General features: G+C 45.7%; 1 protein-coding gene across 8 annotated transcripts in view; it reads left to right on the top strand.

Moving 5' to 3' along the window:
- LOC124792708 (GTP-binding protein drn-1-like) overlaps window positions 1-22,239 on the top strand; it is a 293,003-nt gene that overhangs the window by 133,245 nt on the left and 137,519 nt on the right. The window contains exon 1 of one of the 8 annotated variants that reach the window (XM_047257966.1): window positions 7,790-7,868. The exons of 5 other annotated variants lie outside the window; for them this stretch is intronic. The gene's annotated coding sequence lies outside the window, so the exon portion shown is untranslated. Of the gene's footprint in view, window positions 1-7,789; window positions 7,869-15,330; window positions 15,439-22,239 lie in introns of those variants that run through there. 2 more of the 8 variants (XM_047257962.1, XM_047257964.1) reach the window with 2 other exon arrangements.

Below are 22,239 nucleotides of genomic sequence, written 5' to 3'. Positions count from 1 at the left end.
CATGCCATATAACACTTCAGTTCATTAAAAACTAAAATCATTGAAAATTCATACTTTTTTAAAAAAAATAAAGAGTCAAGGGAAGTATCAACACGTCACGTGCGACGAAGACTCACTGTCAACTGACCTGTACCGCTGCAAAGCGGGTACTTGCAGGACCACAGCCGCTGGCCATTTCACCGCACGGCTGTCTATCTCTGTTTTACCTTACCAAAATTAGTACCCTCTCCAAGTTGCGATTTTTCCCCCTTTGACGATGATATTGTACAAAGTGTAAAAGAATAGATCCGCAAAATTACGGACCAATATCCCTAACTTCTGTTTACTGCAGAACCACTGAACATATTCTCAGTTCGTATATAATAAACTTTCTTGAAACTGAAAAGCTTATGTCCACGAATCAACATGGTCTTAGAAAGCATCGCTCGTGCATTTTTCTCACATGATATGTTGAGAACTACGGATGAACGGCAACAGGCAGATTCCATATTTATATATTTCCGGAAAGCATTTGACTTGGTGCCCCATTGCGTGGTGCTAACGAAGATACGCGCATATGGAATAAGTTCACAGACATGTGAGTAGGCCGGAGACCTTTTAAATAATAGAACCCAGTACGTTGTTTTCGACGGCGACTGTTCATCAGAGACAAGGGTATCGTCAATACACATGAGTAGGAGGACAGGCTGGGCAGAAAGAGGTTGTTTGCTGATGATGCCGTGGTGCAAGGATCGAAGAAAATTTCTAGTTGGTGTTTTACGAATGGCAGCTAGCCCTAAATGTGGAAAAATGTAATTTATTGCGGATGGGTAAGGAGATAAAAGCTGTAGTGTATGGACACAGTATTACTAATGTCCATCTTGACACGTCAAGTCGTTTAAATATCTGGGGGTAACGTTGAAAAGCGATATGAAATGGGACAAGCACGTGAGAACTGTGGTAGGGAAGGCGAATGGTCCACTAAACGTGATTTATTTCGTTTGGTAGTTCTTCCATCCGGTGAGCACCACGTTCCCTTATGCAGTATCCTGTGTTCGAAGTAGTCGAACATACTCGTATGTTGTTTGAGATTCGTAAGTTCATCATCCTCTGACCATTGTCATTGGTCTCTTCGCGCAAACTGTGCCTTACTGTAGTTGGTATATAGAACTCTCCTTTCCCTGCTTCTGCATTAAAATCTCCCAGAACGATCTTGATATTTGTAGCCGGTATGCTCTCAATTTCTCGTTCTAGTTAGTCATAGAACTCTTCCTTTTCCACATCTGTTTTATTCACATTGCTAAATGTGACGTCGGACATCGGGTTTCCGAGTACTATATTGGATATTCTTTTGTTAACAGCTTTGACTTCTTTAGCTGAATTTGCTACTTTGTTATGTATAACAAAACCAGTGTCGAATTCATGTTTATCCACACAGTCTCCATCAAATAGGACATATCCATCTTCTTTGTGAGTACCCTCACCCAGCCATCTTGTTTATTGTACTGCCACCAAGTCCAGTTCACCAGTTCACATCGCTTAATTTCTGAGACCATAGTTTGGATGGTTCCTGATCTAAATAGGCTTTGAATATTCCAAGAACCAAAATTTATACACTACTGGCCATTACAATTGCTGCACCAAGAACAAATGCAGATGATAAACGGGTATTCATTCGACAAATATATTATACTAGAACTGATATGTGATTACATTTTCACGCAATTTGGGTGCATAGATCCTGAGAAATCAGTACCCAGAACAACCACCTCTGGCCGTAATAACGGCCTTGATACGCCTGGGCTTTGAGTCGAACAGAGCTTGAATGGCGTGTACAGGTACAGCTGCCTCTGCAGCTTCAGCACGATACCGCAGTTCATCAAGAGTAGTGACTGGCGTATTGTGACGAGGCAGTTGCTCGGCCACCATTGACCAGACGTTTTCAGTTGGTGAGAGATCTGGAGAATGTGCTGGCCAGGGCAGCAGTTGAACATTTTCTATACCCAGAAAGGCCCGTACAGGACCTGCAACATGCGGTCGTGAATTGTCCTGCTGAAATGTAGCATTTCGCAGGGATCGAATGAAGGGTATAGCCACGGGTCGTAACACATCTGAAATGTTACGTCCACTGTTCAAAGTGCCGTCAATGCGAACAAGAGGTGACCGGAACGTATAACCAATGGCACCCCATACCATCACGCCGGATGACGAATACCATCGCAGGCGCACCTGTCTGTGATGCAGCGTCAAGGGTAACCGCAGCCATGGTCTCCGAGCTTATAGTCCAAGCCGCTGCAAACGTCGTCGAACCTGCACGATCCGTTATTGCCATGCAGATAAGATGCCAGTCATCTCGACTGCTAGTGATACGAAGCCGTTGGGATTGAGCACGGCGTTCCGTATTACCCTCCTGAACCCACAGATTCCGTATTCTGCTAACAGTCATTGGATCTCGACCAACGCGTACAGCAATGTCGCGATACGATAAACAGCAATCGCGATAGCGTACAATCTGACCTTTATCAAAGTCGGAAACGTGATGGTACGCATTTCTCCTCCTTATACAAGGCATCAAAACAACGTTCCACCAGGCAACGCTGGTCAACTGCTGTTTGTGTATGAGAAATCGGTTGGAGAGTTTCCTCAAGTCAGCACGTTGTAGGTGTCGCCACCGGCGCCAACCTTGTGTGAATACTGTGAAAAGCTAATCATTTGCAAATCGCAGCATCTTCTTCCTGTCGGTAAAATTTCGCCTCTGTACCACGTCATCTTCGCGGTGTAGCAATTTTAATGGCCAGTAGTGTATTTCCAGTTCGATGAAAATTGCACTATACATTGGATGAACTGCGGCAGTATAGCACAGAAGGTAACACAAAAGTAATACGCAATGAGACATTCAGAAGTGACAATAATTGCACTGAGGTTATCGCGATTTATGACGGTCACTTTGACATTGCGAAAGCTGGACATGGTTCTTAATAGGGTTTATGATCACCACGGACAGCAGTGCAAGCTCTGCAGTGTGATTCCACGCTGGCGACAAGGTTGGTAAGAAACTCTTTTGGTAGAGCGTTCCAGTCCTCCACTAGAGCTGTTCACAACTGCTGGACGGCCGTTGTGATACGTTGGCATGCTACAATACGTCTCACCAACGAATTACAAACGTTCCCGATGGTAATTAAGTTGTGGGGACGGGCAGGACTGTCCAGTCACTGAATATCCCCTTGTTCCGCGAGCTCCTTTGCCGTGGCAGTTGGATGCGTTTACGCATTTTCACCCATAAACATGAAATCAGGGCTGAATGAAACCCTCGAAAAACGCCCGTGAGGTAGGAGTGGAATGCCACAATAACGTTGATTGGCGAGTGTATCCCGTTCAGAGATTTGGGTGTCAGTATGTCATTATGCCTCCCCACGCCAAAAGCCTTAACTCACCAAAGCGAACATGTCTGGCATTTTTCCTGTGGTCTGTCTCCCGACTGCGTATGTCTGCACCTCCTCGGCCACGGCGATCTCAGGACTGTACGTAGGCCTCCAAGAAATGTTCTTGGAGTTAAACAGCTGTGACCTTCATGCCTGTGCGGCCAAGCGAACTTTCTCTTCGGAACATGTCAGTGTTTCCTACCAAGAAAATTCGATTCTTCAATGCACTGCATGAATTTTGAAATTAGTTAGAGACTCCGTAAGAGAGATGGCAGAGATTTTTTACAAATCAACTTATCTTTTGGTAGCCCATTATTTTCTTGATTATGCTTAGCTGTTGGTCAATGAAGTACAAAGGCAAGACGAAGAAGTATCCTTATGATGGGTCACGTATCACTGGATGGAATAATCACGGATAATGAGGGAGAAGCAGGCTCGGCCAGAAATCGTTCCCGCCTCCCATCACGTTGTCTGGATGAAATGCTTGCATTCGTATAGGTCACGGATCCCAAACCTATGACCGGCCGCTGTGGCCGAGCGGTTCTAGGCGCTTCATTCCGGAACCGCGCTGCTGCTACGGTCGCAGGTTCGAATCCTGCCTCGGGCATGGATGTGTGTGATGTCCTTAGATTAGTTAGATTTAAGTAGTTCTAAGTCTAGGGGATTGATGACCTCAGCTGTTAAGTCCCATAGTGCTTAGAGCCATTTGAACCAACCAAAACCTATGATTGTATACTATATTCTTTCTTCTCGTGGGAGTGGAACTCTAGAGTGATATGTGTTAGAAAAATGCATTTAGACACTCTTAATTCTTCCCCTTTATCCACTTCTTTGAAAGCTCCTATCGAAAATAATATTTTGATATCTACCACATGAATAGCTCGCGCAAATCACAATTGAATGCGTGAGAAAGTTGGGATAGCTAGTTTACTCGATAACTAGGTCCAGTTTTGCATTTATGAACCATTAAACAAAGAGCGTACGGGAAAAGAATGCAGTATTTTTCAGGCCTACCTGTCACTCACTAGAAACAGGGCCACTTTTGTTCCATCGACTTTCTGTGGAAGTGCATCACCCATGGGACTGAACGTGCATTTATATCTCGGAAGGAAATGCAACGCACCGCAAAGCACAGCAAGCACGCGTCAGAACAGTATCGAAATTCTATAGAAAAAAAAAATTAACTTAAAAAAATCATCTCGTTATATCAAACACATGGCGCTTCACATTAATTAAAGGCCGCAAATTTTAGCATCTCTTCGCATTAAACTGGTAATACCGAATTATTTTATTACTGTGAACGAGATTGTCACTGTAACTGACATTTAAAAAAAGATTGAAACATAAGGGTTATTTCAGCAAAGGAGAACACACGAGTAATCTTGTAAATATAGTAAATTGGAACTTTTATTAGTTATTTGGTTCTTTTCGTCCCTCATCGTTCATATTCCCCAAAATCTGCTGTGATGTAGCATTGTCAGCTGATTTTCAAATGTAACACTTCGTTCCCATGAACTTTTGCTTAATGTGACCAGTATTACGAGTCATTTTATGTACATTATACTTAACACATCACTAAAATATTCAGTAGGAGAGTAAACATTTTAAACTCTGTACTATTAATCCATTTGTGCTTAATTCGGTGTGATAAGGAAATAGTGTAGATTAATCCTTATTCCTAACCATACATTTACGAGTGCTACTGTTCATTTTATTTTTGACTGATACTTAACAACGCTATGCGTGTGGTGTACCTGTGCTGCTAGATTGTTGGTATTACTTAAAGTATCTAGTCTCTAAGATGAGTAAAGCTGTAAGTAACTGTGTCCATAACTGTCCCAGAAAATCACTCCACACGACAGTAATGAATTAACGGATGGTAATACAAATACAATGTGAACACTTTCGCCGCCAACATCAGAAACCTACCACAGTGGTTATTTTTCTGAACATATACGCATTAGATAGTTTATTACGTGTGATTTCTAATAAAAGTTTTTATCAGTATGCAAAATCCAGTAATATTTAACTTCCTGATTTAGGTATTGTTATTCTTCATGCTCTACTTTCATTGATCAAATTACGTCCTGCCTTACAGGCTGTCTTGCACAGAATGATTTCAATATCCGATTCAATGAATTCAGCGAAAATTTCACTTGCTAATACATCTAAGGTCGTAAATATTACAATGGTTGCGTCGCAAAGAAAGGGATTAATTCACTGAAGCTATTTTTAAAATAAACAACAGTCTTGAATGTTCTGCAGGGCACAGGTGTCGACTTTAATAATAAGAAAAATATATGTTGAAAGCCTAGGCAAGTATTTACAAAAGGTAAACCCTCTGCACGTTTTCCTTCAAGTGAGCCAAGTTTTGTCTGTTCACTAGTTGTCCCACAGCAGCACGATGCATAACAGACAGTACGTGTGTTTTTTGGACGTCGGTTTATCTGTATGCGAGGCATTTTATCAACTATTCATGTTTTCCTTAAGCAAAGTACAACGTAATAATCGACAACTGCAATAAAGTGAAACCTGATGAACAAGGAAGGACAGCAAACAGTAAGTTTAAACGACGATATTTTGCGTAACATGTGGCTTTCGCGTCTTCCTGCGGCTCATAACAGTGTGCACTGGTGCAATGTGTGTGTTAACTCGAACGTCCTCCCGAATAATGGGAGCGCTCCCCACTATGGGCATTTTAACGCTAGTTGCTAACGTGGCAAACCGAGTAGACTTCTTTAAAAGCACACAACCTAAGGTTAAGAAACAGGTTTCAGCCTGTTAGATGAAACACTGTGGTGACGCAATGCAGTGGCAATGTTCGAAACGCAGAGAGCAGAGGACGCACAAAGCGAAACTGGTATGTTGGACAGGAAAAGGTTTAACTCTAGGCTCGCCTATGCAGGTGACCTTCAAAATGGAAAACGCCGAAAGGAATCACAATTTTCAGTGACTGACTCTAAGCAGGGCAGGCGACGAATGTTCATTACAGATCGTAATTGAGGGTGCAAACGTCACAGGACATTCTGCAAGCAAACCTTCCTCAATGCGAAGTTGATAAACTTTTATGCTGCAAACATGCTGCCATTTTTGGATGCATTATCATACCCTTATATTCGGTGCTACGGCAATATTTTGTTCGCCGTTTCATCGTTGCAAACATATCATATTCAAAAACGGGGATGGATTTCATTTTATTCATTTATTAATTTTTGCCTGATCTCCCACCTCGTTTAATTGATTCGTCTTTCAGGCTCACTTACGAAATCCAATACAGACAACACAGAAGCAACAGCTCGTTCGCAATGATCTAAGCAATGCCAGTCCATCTGCTGCTTCTTCAACAGCAGAGGAAGCATGTAAAGTGCTTCTGCGTACAAGACCACGTAGGAATTTACGTTGATCAGCAAGCAGATTAAGCAGCCCAGGAGGCCCGCTGGGAACATGAAGAAGTGTTGCTGTATGCCATTCCCCTGCAGGCTGTTTCGCTATTGAAATGTGGAAGGAGGAGTGGCCGGCCGTGACGGATAATAAGTTGCAACCGGCGATGTAAACTATGCAGACTGAAGTAAGTCATAATGGTCATACCGGCGGGATTAACGCACCCTGACGTCCCTCCAATTAGTGTGCTGTCCATTAACACATGTCACCATGCTCCGGCGAGAGGCTTCGCCCTCTTTCCAGCCCCCCTCCCCCCACCCCATCCTAATTTCTAATTTGTTGCGAGTTGTCACGGATGATGGTGGTTGTAAACAACACAGTCTGCAGAGGAAGAAAGAACCTCAACTCCTTCCCAAAAGGCCATGGAGGCGCAACGGTGCCGACCGGCCGCCGTGTCATCCTCATCCACAGGCGTCATTGGATGTGGATATGGAGGGGCATATGATCAGCACACTGCCCTCCCGGCCGTATGTCAGTTTCCGTGACCGGAGCCGCTACTTCTCAATTAAGTAGCTCCTCAGTTTGCCTCACAAGGGCTGAGTGCACCCCGCTTGCCAACAGTGCTCGGCAGGCCGGATAGTCACCTATCCGAGTACTAGCCCAGCCCGACAACGCTTAAGTTCGGTGATCTGATGGGAACCGGCGTTACCACTGCTGCAAGGCCGTTGGCTCTGTGTAGACAAGCGAGAGTCATAATTTGCAGCATGCACGCTTTCTTCATGTATGCGCTTATCGCAGCCGTCGCTACGATCCGGCAGCAATGCAATCCCAGTCTGTGTCTCAAGTTGCGCGAACTGTATTTGTTCGTGGGTAGGACTATATAGTTTTCACATCAATTGAGGCCACCTGTCCCGTGGGTACAGAATATGTGTTTTAATGTAGTGGTTTGCATTACCTGCAGCATCATCATGCAACTGTTCATTGATGTTACTTCCGCCTTTTACTGGCAGTTTCTCACCCCAAGGTCAAGAGGGTGCTTCCGTCCACGCCGCCGCCTTCTCTGACAACGCCTTTTGCTGAACGAAGGTGAGTCCATACGCGGGAAGTTTTTGGCCGCTGTTACTGATGATTTTTGTTCAGAATTTAGGCAACCGTTGGAATCTAACCCAGGGTCTAGGATGTTGAAGTTACTCATCAAACACGCTACTCCTAGAGCACGGACTTGTTTTCACATTGCCATGTACGATACCTTTCGTAAACAGTTCATTTCAAGCACATGTATGCTACTTACAGTTAAAGTCATTGCAAACTTCCGTGTATTTGCATTTTTGGTCATTAATGTTGCAACACCAAGGTGTCGACATGCAACAAAAATAAAACTGGCGTGAAGTGTTCCACGGGCTTGGAAAGGAAATTATCAACATTTCAGCGCAGTCGTACAAAATTAGGTACGAGTGACTCCGTCTCCATTCTGAATGAAAGCGATATCACGCAGCAGATTTCTCATTAAGATATCGCGTTTTAGAGTTGGTTGTTTCTATGAGCGTCGTCTAGCAGCATGAGGCGACAGTGGCCGGACCGTGGCCAATAGAGAGACTGTGGTATATCGTTCCGTAACATGGCTACTCGCTTTGATCAGGACTCCATGATTGTAATGCAAATATCGAGATGATAGGCTAAGGTGAGCCATACTCTACCTATGCATTTTCTAAACGACCGTACGTGGCTGATTCCCTAGAGAATAAACACCGTGTGTATCGGTTGCTTTATGGTAAAGTGCAGCTACCTACAGAATTCCTGTGTGGGTTGTAATTATAGTATGGTAGCAAAACTTGGTAGACATGCTAATGCATTAATGCGGGACCGATTTACGCTGAAGAAAATTAATTTTAGTATTTGCTACCAGGTGCAAGTCTGTTTTTGAATACAAGAAAGTCGTTCAGAAATGTTTCCATATTTAATGGTTCAAGAATGAGACTGGGGCGAAAAAGGTAAAATAAGTAAGAAAAGAAACGTAGATTTCATTATTAACTGCTGATTACACAGTTTGTTCAATATGAGTACCGTAGACGTAACTAGATGCTGCATCCGTACACTGACGTAATTAGCAGTTGTTCGCAGCAGTTCCGGTGGAATCTGAGCAACTTGTAACAGTATACTGGCCTGTAGATCAGATACAGACCGAACGTGTCCGTGGTAAAAGTATTCTTTTGGATATCCCCAGAGTTAAAAGTAACGTGAATTTAGATCAAATGAGGTCACACCACCTATTTGGAAAATCTCTGAAGATAACACGTTCGTGGAAGGTTGCATTAAGCAGATCTTTTACTGGGCAAGCGACGTGAGGTGTTGCCCCATCTTGCACGAAAACAATGGTTGCGAAACAGTAGCAGTGTTTCAAAGCAGGAATCACGCGTTCTCCAAAGGTTTCGTTAACGTGCAGACACCGCGGTAGGCTAGAAACCTAAATTAGAAACTCACAGAAATCAGATATAATCCATCAATCACTAGAATATCAATTACACTAGAAACCTAAACCAGAAACTCACAGTGATCAGGAATCAGATCCAGCGCCATCCCGACTGGGGTTTTGTTGGTTTCCCCCAGTTGTAAGGTGAATACCGGGATGAGGAATTCCACCACAAAGATTTAGCAAAATCTATCAAATGAAAAAAAAAGCTTGGCTGTCCCTCTGGATGTATTCTCCTCAAAGAAGAGCGGGTCGTTAATAAAGTCACAGTCATATACTGTGTTGTGAGTGCAATGACTCTTAGTGCACAACATGCGTTGTAACACTACCACAAATTTGGCAGTTCTGCGTATTCACTAAAGCCTGTGATGGAAATATGCCTCGTCACCCAGTAGAATATTGCACGGCCACATGTCATCTTCGATCCGTGCTGTAAACCGAAGAGCAAATCCAGAACTTTGCTGCGGATCATCAGATTACAGTTGCTGCACCGTCTGGATCTTCTACAGGTAGCAGTGTAAAATAGACCGCAGAGATTTCCGTGTTGTTGACCGTGGGATGGATAATTCTCGTGACATTGCACGCGCACTAGCACTATCCGGCACACGTGCTGCACGATCAGTTACAGCAGCAGCAATCTCGTGAATAACTCCCACCGGGATAGGACGCCTTCACTTTCCAGGTGTCTCACCATGCTCACAAGTGTTTTCGAATTTCATTATCATTCTGTTTAAACCATTTACTGACATCGGTCCTCCCAGCAGACCTTTCCGTCAGAGTTGCCATCTCAATGCAGCACTGTGTTTGCTACTGTTTACATAAAACAGTTTCAGTATCAACGCACGGTCTCTATTCTCTACAGTGGTACTGTTCACTCACGTTCTTTCTTTCTTTTGCTTGTGCCTTTTTGCCGCAGTGACGCAGGGTTGGCATGGTTAATCGGATTTGGCATGGTTAATTGGAGGGGTGGCCAGATGCCCTTCCTGAGGCCACCCCATACCCCCAGTACGGAATTAGAGTACCCCAAATGTCTGCGTCTAGGGTAATCCATGGAATAGTGTGAATGTGTTCAGATGTCTGCGAGCCGTGTAACTGAGCCTGGGCGTGGGGACCAGCCCAGTATTCACCTGGTGGGATGTGGAAAACCGCCTAAAAACTCATCCAGGCTGTCCAGCACTCCGGCCTCCGTCGTTAATCCGCTGGGCGGATTCGATTCGGGGCCAGCGCGCCTACCCTAGTCCAGGCAGTAGCGCATTAGCACTCTCGGCTAACCTGGCGGGTGTACTGTTCACTCACGTTACGTCTCGTCAAATGACGGCGTGAATATGATGCCTTCATACAAAAGGTGTGCAGCGCAAGACCTGCACCTGGTGGCCACAAGTGGAACTACTTTTCCAGTGTAAATCGGTCCTAAATTAACGTTTTAGAAAATCTAATAATGTCACGTATAAGAAGGTGCAATTAGGTGAATGACGAACAGTTCACTTAACAAAGGTTTATTCAGCACTTGCACATAGAAGAGCACGGAACGAAACGCCCCCGGTCAGAACACATGCAGTATATATACAGCTACAGAACATTCCAGTACAATGATTCTTGACATTTGTGGATACTTCTGGAATGTACTCGAACCGAATATAGAAATTAAGACTGTACAGTCCAGGTGAGTTTTGAACTCACGATCCAACATGCAACAGTTTAGTATCATAACCACTACATCACGGTGCTTCTTAGCATCTTCTGCGACAATATGTTTCGCTACTACGTAATAGTTATAGCTCATACTTGACGTCGGAGAGTAGTTGCCATTTGATTATAACTACCTGGACCGTGCAGGATGCTACAAGCACCTCATGCACATTGATTCAAGAAATGGGCTTGATAGCGCGACGAAGTCGGTAGCTCCACGAATTGTCAGCACAGCATCGTGGCTGTTTCCAACAACAACGCTCCCTTCTCAGACGACTGCCGGTACTGCGTATAGTATCGCAATGGAGGAACATTCGTATGGAGCCTCTGAATAATTCCAACGTCGCCAGATTCGTCATCGTCATTCGCGCCCATCATCTGGAGTGATGGGGTGGGAACTACTGTGCCACGCTTCGGCATGGTGTAGTAAACGACTCTTGCGACAGAAACAGAAAAACGACGGCGTAAACAAGATATCGTAAGACGCTCCAGTAACTAGGCTCCTGGTGCAAGAACAAGCTTCCATGAGGTGACAGTGCTGACGACCTCAGCCTGAACCTCTGAAACGAGGTTTTTCTACACATTACAGAGCTTACAGGGCTTCTGGAGGCGCTGACATGACGGTAAAGCAAGGTCAAATGGTACCACGACCAACCATCATGCACCTCAGACGTATGGCTTAGTGCACAGTCCCGCAGCTGCTTCAGAAACAATAACCGATCCGGTTTGTAAATATTCTTCCAAATTCAGAACAACGTTCTCAGGCAGTCGTCGAAAGCCGCTAGTAGCGAGGAGAGGTTATGTCCGTGTGCCATCCGAGACCAGTCAGCATGCTGCAGGCTATTGCGTGTAGAGTTGCCGTATTGGTGCCTTCACAGAGGAAGGAGTGTGTGTGTGTGGGCCGGGGGGGGGGGAGGGGGAACTGGGTGATTACCATTTGCTGAGAGACGCCTTCCTGGTGATGCATAAGGTCGAGTCTAATGACCACCCGAGTGGCCTAACAATGTCGCTCTGTACATCACCCTTTACCGTGTAAGGTGTCAGGCAAATCCAACACCTTCCATGAAAACCCTGACATGATAAGCAAATCCAGTAGTATGTCACATAGCTCCGAATAAATCGTGACATTAAATTAACCAAAGTAATACGAGTAACGAGTGAGCAAATGGAATACCACAGACTAACACAAGAATGCCTAAATGCATGTCATACCTTCCCACCGTGAGACAGACGCAGTTCCGAGGGGGGAAACGAGAACAGAAGCCGAGAGCAGAACCGTGTTGAGCTAGAAGGCTCTACGATAAGGGACGGGCAACCACGTCTCAGCTAACCGACAGGACCACCCCCCCTCCCCCCCACCAGCCCATGTTAAAAGCTAGGGCCCTCCAGAAGAACAGTATAGATCTTACGATAACACCAAAAGGGCCACACCAGCTGCAAGTTTTAGCGTGAGACTTTTTCGCGTCTCTGTTGCGTTGCAAACTTTAAAAACATTGCCCCACCACGAAAAGTGTAACGTTTCTCATTGGATAGACAGAATTTTTGTAGGCAGAGCTTAAGGTTAACATTGAGACCCTGATTGGTCAGATGAAAACACAGCCAGATAGTTTTTTTTAACCAACTTCGGTAAATTGTAGTAAGGAGAAGTGAGAGAAGAGAGTTGCTTACGAGACGGCGAGATGCATGGAGCTGCGCTGCCCGCTGCCCCCTGACGAACACCGACAAGGTAATGAACGCACGCGATGCCGCATTTTTGAGCGCATAAGGCTTCACTCAGAACTGCAGAAGTCTCATCTGTTACATCCCCTTTTTACGTAATACTAGTGTCGATCGTCAATTGAAGCTCATGGTATTCACATTTGCTATGTAAGTTAAAATCTGAAACACTATGATTTTTCTGTAATATAATTATCGAGAAGCCACATCAGCCACTGTAATTTACGACAAGTTAGATAAGTAATTAAAGATAATTGAGGGTCACTGTAGACCATTTTGATAGTTTTCTCTTTTGTGAAACTTAATTTAAACCTAGATTATAGATGCGATATGGCATAGGTCATCCTTCGATCCATTGTAGAACTTGGAAACCCATTCAGGGAATATTCGTTCACATTTTTGTTGAACACAATTGGTTTTTATCATCCTGTACTAAAACATTTCCTTTTATCAATAGAGCAATTTATAAACAGTGTTTTGTGAATAGGATAAAATTTCCAATGGTAAACTTAACTGCTTTTTCGACGTTATTTTACCAGCTAACTAAAAATAGGAAAGCCTTGAACCCCTTCAAGTAAATTTAGTTAGTATTAAGATTCTTTTGCAGGGAGTGCAGAGGAGCTGACGCTGAAATCATTAAGTATTTGGTTATATCATCGCTAGTCTCACTGAACTCTTCTGAACTCTACATGTCATGTGTGGTCTGGCGACTCCTTACCAGCAACAGGTCCCAGGTTCAAACTAGTCAATTCCCTGAAAAACACGCTCAGAGCGTCGTTGCGCGAAATTGGTAGGGAGACACGACTTGGAACAAACAGACACCACGCAGAATGTTAGAACCGGCATATGCTATCGCTGTCCATCACCGCCAGTGCGTGCACACGCAACCGTCATCATCCGCGCTAGAACTCGCTATGTGGTCCTTCCCTGCCTTCTATATGCCGTACTGAGCTACGGCACCAGGACAGCTACACTTGTGTGAGTCCGCGCGCTACTAGACGCCACTCCTGAGACAGCGTTGGTGCCGCCAATGCTAACACCAGCACCTTCCCGCCCATCCTCTGGCGGGCTACGGCTGATATTGGATGGTTTCACAGACTGTGGCCGCCAACGCCATGGAGGCCATTGACCGCCCTTCCAGCTCCGTTTATACCGCTGTAGTTGGTATGGAATAGAGAACGAATTCAAGCAGCATCTTTTCCACAACTGTGAGTTACTTTACACCTGCCACCACTCAACTGCGTCACTGCATGGGCAACCTGGGTGGTGAAGCGTGACAACCACCTTCACCTACAACAGTACAGATCGCACTCGCCCACTTCTACAACTGCCATTCGCTACAGTCCTCACATGTTAAGGCTAAAGGCTGTGCCTCATCTTCAGGTCCTCTGTGGTGCTGCTTTCACCAGGACAAGACAGCATGTCCCCATAGTTGCCCAACCCACTTCGGTACAAAAAAATGGCTCTGAGCACTATGGGACTTAACATCGGAGGTCATCAGTCCCCTAGAACTTAGAACTACTTAAACCTAACTAACCTAAGGACACCACGCACATCCATGCCCGAGGCAGAATTAGAACCTGCGACCGTAGCGGTCGCGCGGTTCCAGACTGAAGCGCCTAGAACCGCTCAGCCACTCCGGCCGGCTACTTCGGTACAGAGGATGTTCAACTGCTGCCTGGCGTGCTAGCTCTCCAGATCTCTCACCCATTGATAACACGTGGAAGCAAAATGTAAAAACACAACTGTATCTGTCGTCCAAGGTCATTTCGTCTCCACTCCGTTTTCTTTTGGTCATCAGTCTACTGACTGGTTTGATGCGGCCCGCCACGAATTCCTTTCCTGTGCTAACCTCTACATCTCAGAGTAGCACTTGCAACCTACGTCCTCAATTATTTGCTTGACGTATTCCAATCTCTGTCTTCCTCTACAGATTTTGCCCTCTACAGCTCCCTCTAGTACCATGGAAGTCATTCCCTCATGTCTTAGCAGATGTCCTATAATCGTGTCGCTTCTCCTTATCAGTGTTTTCCACATATTCCTTTCCTCTCCGATTCTGCGTAGATCCTCCTCATTCCTTACCTTATCAGCCCACCTAATTTTCAACATTCGTCTATAGCACCACATCTCAAATACTTCGATTCTGTTCTGTTCCGGTTTTCCCACAGTCCACTCCTATCCAGATTAAAGCCATCGCTGCCGCCAGAGATGGCAGCTGTGAGTATTAGACTTCGCAATTGGTGCGTCGGCAGATTTCCTGTATAACTAATAATGTAATCTTCCTTCGACACGCACACGCAATGAGTAAAATTTGATTATTTGCTACCCATCCTGATGTTGCAGTTTTAATGAGATTAGCGTACATTTCATGAGCACTAACTGCTCTCACTGTTCTTATGTGTTGTCAAAAACGATTCAGTCGTCAAACCAGGTAATTTCGGTCCTTTACACAGTAACTAGAAAGGGAGTTGGTTCCGTGTCTTTTACCATGTTTCCGTACACTCCACCAGGTGTGTGTGTGTGTGTGTGTGTGTGTGTGTGTGTGTGTGCCAGCGCATGTGCCGCCGCTTGGCGTCGCAGCTGTCCGCGTCTATTTCCAGTTGCGTAAACACGCGTCGTGCGTTAACGAAGCGCGTAGCCGGCAGACACGGCGCTCCAGCTGACTCCCTCCTCCTCGCCCCGTAACGCGCGTGAGCGTTGCGCGCCTCCTCCTAGCTCAGCAGGAAGGTCTACACGGCTACCAGCATCACCATCTCAGGCTGTCGATCGAGACCTCTTGGCGTAAGTCATACACAGCAATGCCTGACGTGTTACATGTGTTGCATTTTCACGTTCTGGAAAATTTGAGTACACGGCGATGTAATTTTAGCGCTTTTATGAACCAGTGAGGTAGAATCTATTTCTCTACATATTGCTTTGAATCTCTCATCGCTCTTTCTTCACGAAAGTTGAAATTATATCAAATTTCTCACCTAAACTGCGATCGTACTCTCTTACATTAAATTTTTCGTGTGTGAGTAGACGGTTTCTTAATGCAACACTACATTGTTTTGCTTTTTGTAAATAAAGACTGTTGTAAAATATGAATACGGTCTATTCGGCCACACTGCTCGTAAAATTCGTGATGGGAAATAAGCAGAGGAATGAAATCTACGACGCACGCTGAGCGCTTCTTGAACACTTTTTCATCGCGTACCTCGTTTATCACACAACACGGCGGTAGTGCGACTCGGTAATACCTACGTACATGAAGCGCAATATCACATTGACCTATCCCTTTTACCAACTGGTCCAGTGATCTATCTCCTGTGACATCGTTGTCGACAAGTTGATACTGTTCTTCAATCATTTCCCTCATTTCTATCAACTGGGGGGGGGGGGGGGGGGGGTCGCGTCACTAGAGCCTCCCGTCGGGTAGACCGTTCACCGGGTGCGAGTCTTTCGAGTTGACGCCATTTTGGCGACTTGCGCGTCGATGAGAATGAAATGATGATGATTAAGACAACACAACACCTAGTCCCTGAGCGGAGAAAATCTCCGACCCATCCGAGAATCGAACCCGGGCCCTTAGGATTGATATTCTGTCGTGTATTCTGTCGTGCTGACCCCCCAGCGCCCAGAAGCCCAGACGTTACACACAGAAATATGAAACAAGTCAGATCACGACTTAATGCTCATATCCAAAAAATCTCCAAAGATGTAAATACCCACTTTCAGAGACTACATCGAAAGATTATAATTCTAATTGGACGTGGAAGATTCAAGTAATTTATTCTGGCAAAGCAGGAAAAACCCATACTGGTTGGTGTGCAGACGCAGACTAAGCTCCAACATACTCGTATACGTGCAAAACGTGTTTGTAATGGAAAGGTTCCTCTTAGCAGACTTTTCATTTCTTTTCTATCTGAAATAACAATCATATATCACAAACATGTGTGGAATTTATTTTCCTTAGTGTGTGTCGTCGAACGACGCAATTCATCGCTGTGGGTACTATCACGCACCTTTAGTCGCGTAGTAACTAAGCTATCGTGATTATAGATACATGTTATAACCCGTAAAATCCTAATGCTTGTTGAAGATAACAGACTGCTGTCGAAACGACATATTCTTGTTTTGAGGGCTATTCCTTGTTCATGAAGGTTTCAAACAACGAGGCAGCACAGTAGTCGAGTTACTGGTTTCGCATTGAGGAGAACCAAACAAACACATATAGATTTTCCGTCTTTTCCCGTTCTAAGATAAGCGGCGGGATAGGTTGTTCGTAGACAAAGCGACCAATTTTCTTCTTCATTCGCATGCAATCCTTTCTAGTATTTGCTCTTTCTCTAACGTTCTAATGAATCTTCGTAGAAGGCGCAACAGATTTAAAGGATCGCTTTTTTTGGAATTGCCAGCCATTGCGACGAATATGTTTGAAATCTGGCTCAAAGGTGCTTGCAACCTCCCTCAGTTATAAGGCAAAAGCGTGGTGCCTTCGGACGTTAGTCTCAATCTCGGCGACGCTACAAACAGCAAGGTGTCGACACATGCGAAAACAAGGTTCACGTAAGCTGTAAGGTGGGTCAGTGGTGTAACATTTCCACCAAATTTCCCAAAAATTCCTCCCAACGTGTCACACGATGAGTAGGTGGTCACAGCCCCTCTTACTAACTTTTCACCCCTTCTTTTGACATCACTGCGATGGAGGCGAGAACCACGACATACAGCAGTTAAATGACGCTGTTTTGTTATGGGTGGCCTAAGAAAACATTTCAGATACAGCTCTGCTTAGTATTGACAGAAAAGGCCTTATTGTGTAACATAAAGGGCGTCTATGATACCACCCCTTTTCCTGTGCTTTGATTTCTACACATTTCACGGCCGAAAACGACAGTAACAGTGCAGCGAGAAACAGGAAAATGTTCTTGATAACCTTTAACACTGCCCTCGGGTGTCTGAACGCTTCTCAAAGAATACTGTGTGGCTGTACCCCACTGAACGTGATGGCATCCCTTTAGAGTGCAACGCGACCGCAATTTTTGCTCTCGAGTGCAGGCTGGAACCATTTGGGACCGTTCCAAATCATTCAATGGAATTAGAACTTGATCCGAAGCAGGAAAGGCACTTATGTTTTTTTCCGCCCTTGCGCGGCGTGGTCACGCGAAAGTGCACATTGACATGTGCGTGAATAAAACGGCGAAGGGGCCATCTAAGATTCCCAGTTCGGGAACACTCTCGGTGGCACCCACACACTTACATAGACCACGTTAGAAATTACAAAGGCTTTTCGGAAAGTAAGTTCCGATCGGTCACGAAATGGAAACCACTGTAAAAATCTGATGAATTTTTGCACATACATGTTAGATAGTGTCTCTAGTATGCCCTATGATCATGGTACGTCACTCTTTTCAATCCTGACCGTACAGTGATCACGTAAAGATGCCTAGAAAACAGCGTCTCCCGCCAAGTAGGAGGGTCTGGTGAGAGATTTCACCTGATGTCGTGCAACCCTCATAACATGACTGTCACGCGTTTCGTTCGTCATGACAATTTTCGACCGCACTCTGTGGGAGTAATGAAGATGCTCCTACAGCGTTTTCGATGGGAAACTTTTGTCGACACACAACACAGCCCGCAGCTGGCTCGATATGAGCTTCATCTCTGCTCACATGAACCGTTGACTACGAAGACCCCGTTTTGGGACAGACAACCAGCTGGAGACGTGCGTAGAGAACTGGTGGAAGCATAGGAGAAGGCTTTTTGAATAGGGTATTCGAAAGTTGGTACATCATTTCGATGAATGTATAAGTCGAAGTGGTGACTATATAGAGAGGTAGCTGTGAGGTGTAGCTAACTATTGGAAATAAAACATTTTTGGTTTTCATAGTGCTTTTCATTTCACGACCGATCGTAAGTTTCTTTCCGAATAGCCCTCGTGTCTTTAGATACACTCCTGGAAATTGAAATAAGAACACCGTGAATTCATTGTCCTAGGAAGGGGAAACTTTATTGACACATTCCTGGGGTCAGATACATCACATGATCACACTGACAGAACCACAGGCACATAGACACAGGCAACAGAGCATGCACAATGTCGGCACTAGTACAGTGTATATCCACCTTTCGCAGCAATGCAGGCTGCTATTCTCCCATGGAGACGATCGTAGAGATACTGGATGTAGTCCTGTGGAACGGCTTGCCATGCCATTTCCACCTGGCGCCTCAGTTGGACCAGCGTTCGTGCTGGACGTGCAGACCGCGTGAGACGACGCTTCATCCAGTCCCAAACATGCTCAATGGGGGACAGATCAGGAGATCTTGCTGGCCAGGGTAGTTGACTTACACCTTCTAGAGCACGTTGGGTGGCACGGGATATATGCGGACGTGCATTGTCCTGTTGGAACAGCAAGTTCCCTTGCCGGTCTAGGAATGGTAGAACGATGGATTCGATGACGGTTTGGATGTACCGTGCACTATTCAGTGTCCCCTCGACGATCACCAGTGGTGTACGGCCAGTGTAGGAGATCGCTCCCCACACCATGATGCCGGGTGTTGGCCCTGTGTGTCTCGGTCGTATGCAGTCCTGATTGTGGCGCTCACCTGCACGGCGCCAAACACGCATACGACCATCATTGGCACCAAGGCAGAAGCGACTCTCATCGCTGAAGACGACACGTCTCCATTCGTCCCTCCATTCACGCCTGTGGCGACACCACTGGAGGCGGGCTGCACGATGTTGGGGCGTGGGCGGAAGACGGCCTAACGGTGTGCGGGACCGTAGCCCAGCTTCATGGAGACGGTTGCGAATGGTCCTCGCCGATACCCCAGGAGCAACAGTGTCCCTAATTTGCTGGGAAGTGGCGGTGTGGTCCCCTACGGCACTGTGTAGGATCCTACGGTCTTGGCGTGCATCCGTGCGTCGCTGCGGTCCGGTCCCAGGTCGACGGGCACGTGCACCTTCCGCCGACCACTGGCGACAACATCGATGTACTGTGGAGACCTCACGCCCCACGTGTTGAGCAATTCGGCGGTACGTCCACCCGGCCTCTCGCATGCCCACTATACGCCCTCGCTCAAAGTCCGTCAACTGCACATACGGTTCACGGCCACGCTGTCGCGGCATGCTACCAGTGTTAAAGACTGCGATGGAGCTCCGTATGCCACGGCAAACTGGCTGACACTGACGGCGGCGGTGCACAAATGCTGCGCAGCTAGCGCCATTCGACGGCCAACACCGCGGTTCCTGGTGTGTCCGCTGTGCCGTGCGTGTGATCATTGCTTGTACAGCCCTCTCGCAGTGTCCGGAGCAAGTATGGTGGGTCTGACACACCGGTGTCAATGTGTTCTTTTTTCCATTTCCAGGAGTGTATTTCGACACCAAATCAGCCTGGCGGCTGCTCTAGCGCCTAGGGGTTAGGCAGCGCCTACGACACCCCCTGGGTTGGATTTTCCGGCAGGCTGAATTGTTTGCAAAATTTGTGCCAGATACACTCACAACGTGCTCAACACCGAGGGTTGTTGAACGGACCCTCTATAGTTTTATTCACGCTCGTGCTAATATTGCACCCCCGCGTGAGCAAACCACAGGAAAGCAGAAGACAGGAAGGATGGAAAAGCTTAAGCACCCTTTGCTGCTTCGGATCAGGTTCAAATTGGTTGAGCTGTTTTGAACTATCTCTGGTGGTTCCATCGTATACACGAGTGTAACAACGGCGGTCACGTTGCACTCCAAAGGGATGTAATCAGGTTCAGTGGTCAGGTTCAGTGGGGATACAGCCACACAGTGTTCTCATAGAGGGTTAGAAACATCGGAGGGTGTCAGCAGTGTCAAAAGTTGTTAAGAACTCCTTGCCGTTGCTCCCCACACTGCGAACTGTGGGTTTGAACCGCGAAATGTGTGGGGGGTCAACGTACAAGGAAAAGGGACGGTTTCATTGAAGCACGTTTTGCCACCCCTCTGAGGTCTTACGCCTCCTAATGTGAAAATATTTTGTTGACACCGACCTACATAGGGCGGAACGATCACCACGATAAAATAAGGGAAATCAGAGCTCGTACGGAAAGATACAGGTGTTCATTCTTTCCGCGCGCTATACGAGATTGGAATAATAGAGAATTGTGAAGGTGGTTCGATGAACCCTCTGCCAGGTACTTAAATGTGATGTGCAGAGTATCCATGTAGATGTAGATGTATCGATTCTTCGCGGCAGGATGTCTGAAACTTTTTCCTCGGCCACCTTTAAAAAAACTGCGTGATTTCAATGGTGGATTTTGCGGTTATGAACTCCATAACGGAGACAACAAAACGAAGGATGAGGTGAGGGTGAGAGGAGCTGTGACGACCTTCCAATTGGGTGACGTGTGCACGGTGGCTTGGCTCAGAATTATGGTGAAATTCGGTGGCAATGTGACATTATTAACCGACTTTACAGGTAACATGAAATTCTGATGTGTGGCCCTTTTCTTTCGCATGTGTCTATCTTGTTGGTTGAACCATCGTCGAGGCCGAGGTTGACATTGCTGGGCGCCACTCTTGTGCACCAATACAGGGGAAGGTTGTAGGCACGTTTGAGCCAAATTCAAACTTAAGTGTTGCAGTGGCAGTCAGTTCAGATGTTTCGAAACAGAGATCCTTTAATCAAATAGTGCAACGTAGTGCCGGGAGTTTTCCTCTCGTTCTCAAATCTCACAACAATGAGTTAGTTGTTTTCAAGCCACTAGGAAAAAAAGACATTGCTATTCAGGAAATCTATGCAGAGGACCTGAGCTGTCTAAACGTCAGTGCATTTAAACCCGCTCCGTAATAGTGCAGTTCAGTAGCTAAGCAGTCGTACAGGTTCCGGCTAGTAGTGGTTCCATAATGGCCTCATCGCCGATGGGACAGTGAATATAACTATCTCATTCTTTAATGCAGCTTTCATGTGCTAATGAACTATACTAATATAATAAAAACAATTCACTTTACAACTTGAGGCTTTTACAGTTTACTATCCATCAGTGTTCCATGCAAGACTTGAGTTAAGTGCGAACACCTTTACCACCTCGAATAAAAATGCATATGACATTACCGTATAACCTTTATTTCCGTTTATAATGTTATTGGTCATCAAAGTAAACGCTGTAACGTTGGTATTGCAATACAGCTCTCGGATAAAGGTTTTTACACATACATTCACAAATGGTTCAAATGGCTGTAAGCACTATGGGACTTAACATCTGAGGTCATCAGTCCCCTAGACTTAGAACTACTTAAACCTAACTAACATAAGGACATCACACACATCCATGTCCGACGCAGGATTCGAACCTGCGACCGCAGCAGCACCATGGTTTCGGAATAAAGCGCCGAGAACCGCTCGGCCACAGCGGCCGGCAACTCATAAATCATATTCCGTATTTTGTAATTCAGAACAGTTCTCATCTGGATGGATAATAAGAAAGACGCTACAATAAGTTTTGAACAAATAAGTTTTACGTGAAATACGCAGTAAACAATGCTTAATCTTAGCTAGAGCGTGGGTTTTCCTTTCGTAAAAAAAATATGGAATTCTCCTGAGAACTAAACGTCTCAGGGAAAAGATTGTGGAATGGGGCATG

The sequence above is a fragment of the Schistocerca piceifrons genome, chromosome 1, assembly GCF_021461385.2.
Source record: "Schistocerca piceifrons isolate TAMUIC-IGC-003096 chromosome 1, iqSchPice1.1, whole genome shotgun sequence".
NCBI classification, from domain to species: domain Eukaryota; kingdom Metazoa; phylum Arthropoda; class Insecta; order Orthoptera; family Acrididae; genus Schistocerca; species Schistocerca piceifrons.
Note: the sequence above shows the minus strand (reverse complement) of the source record. Positions and strands in the feature narration are given on the sequence as shown.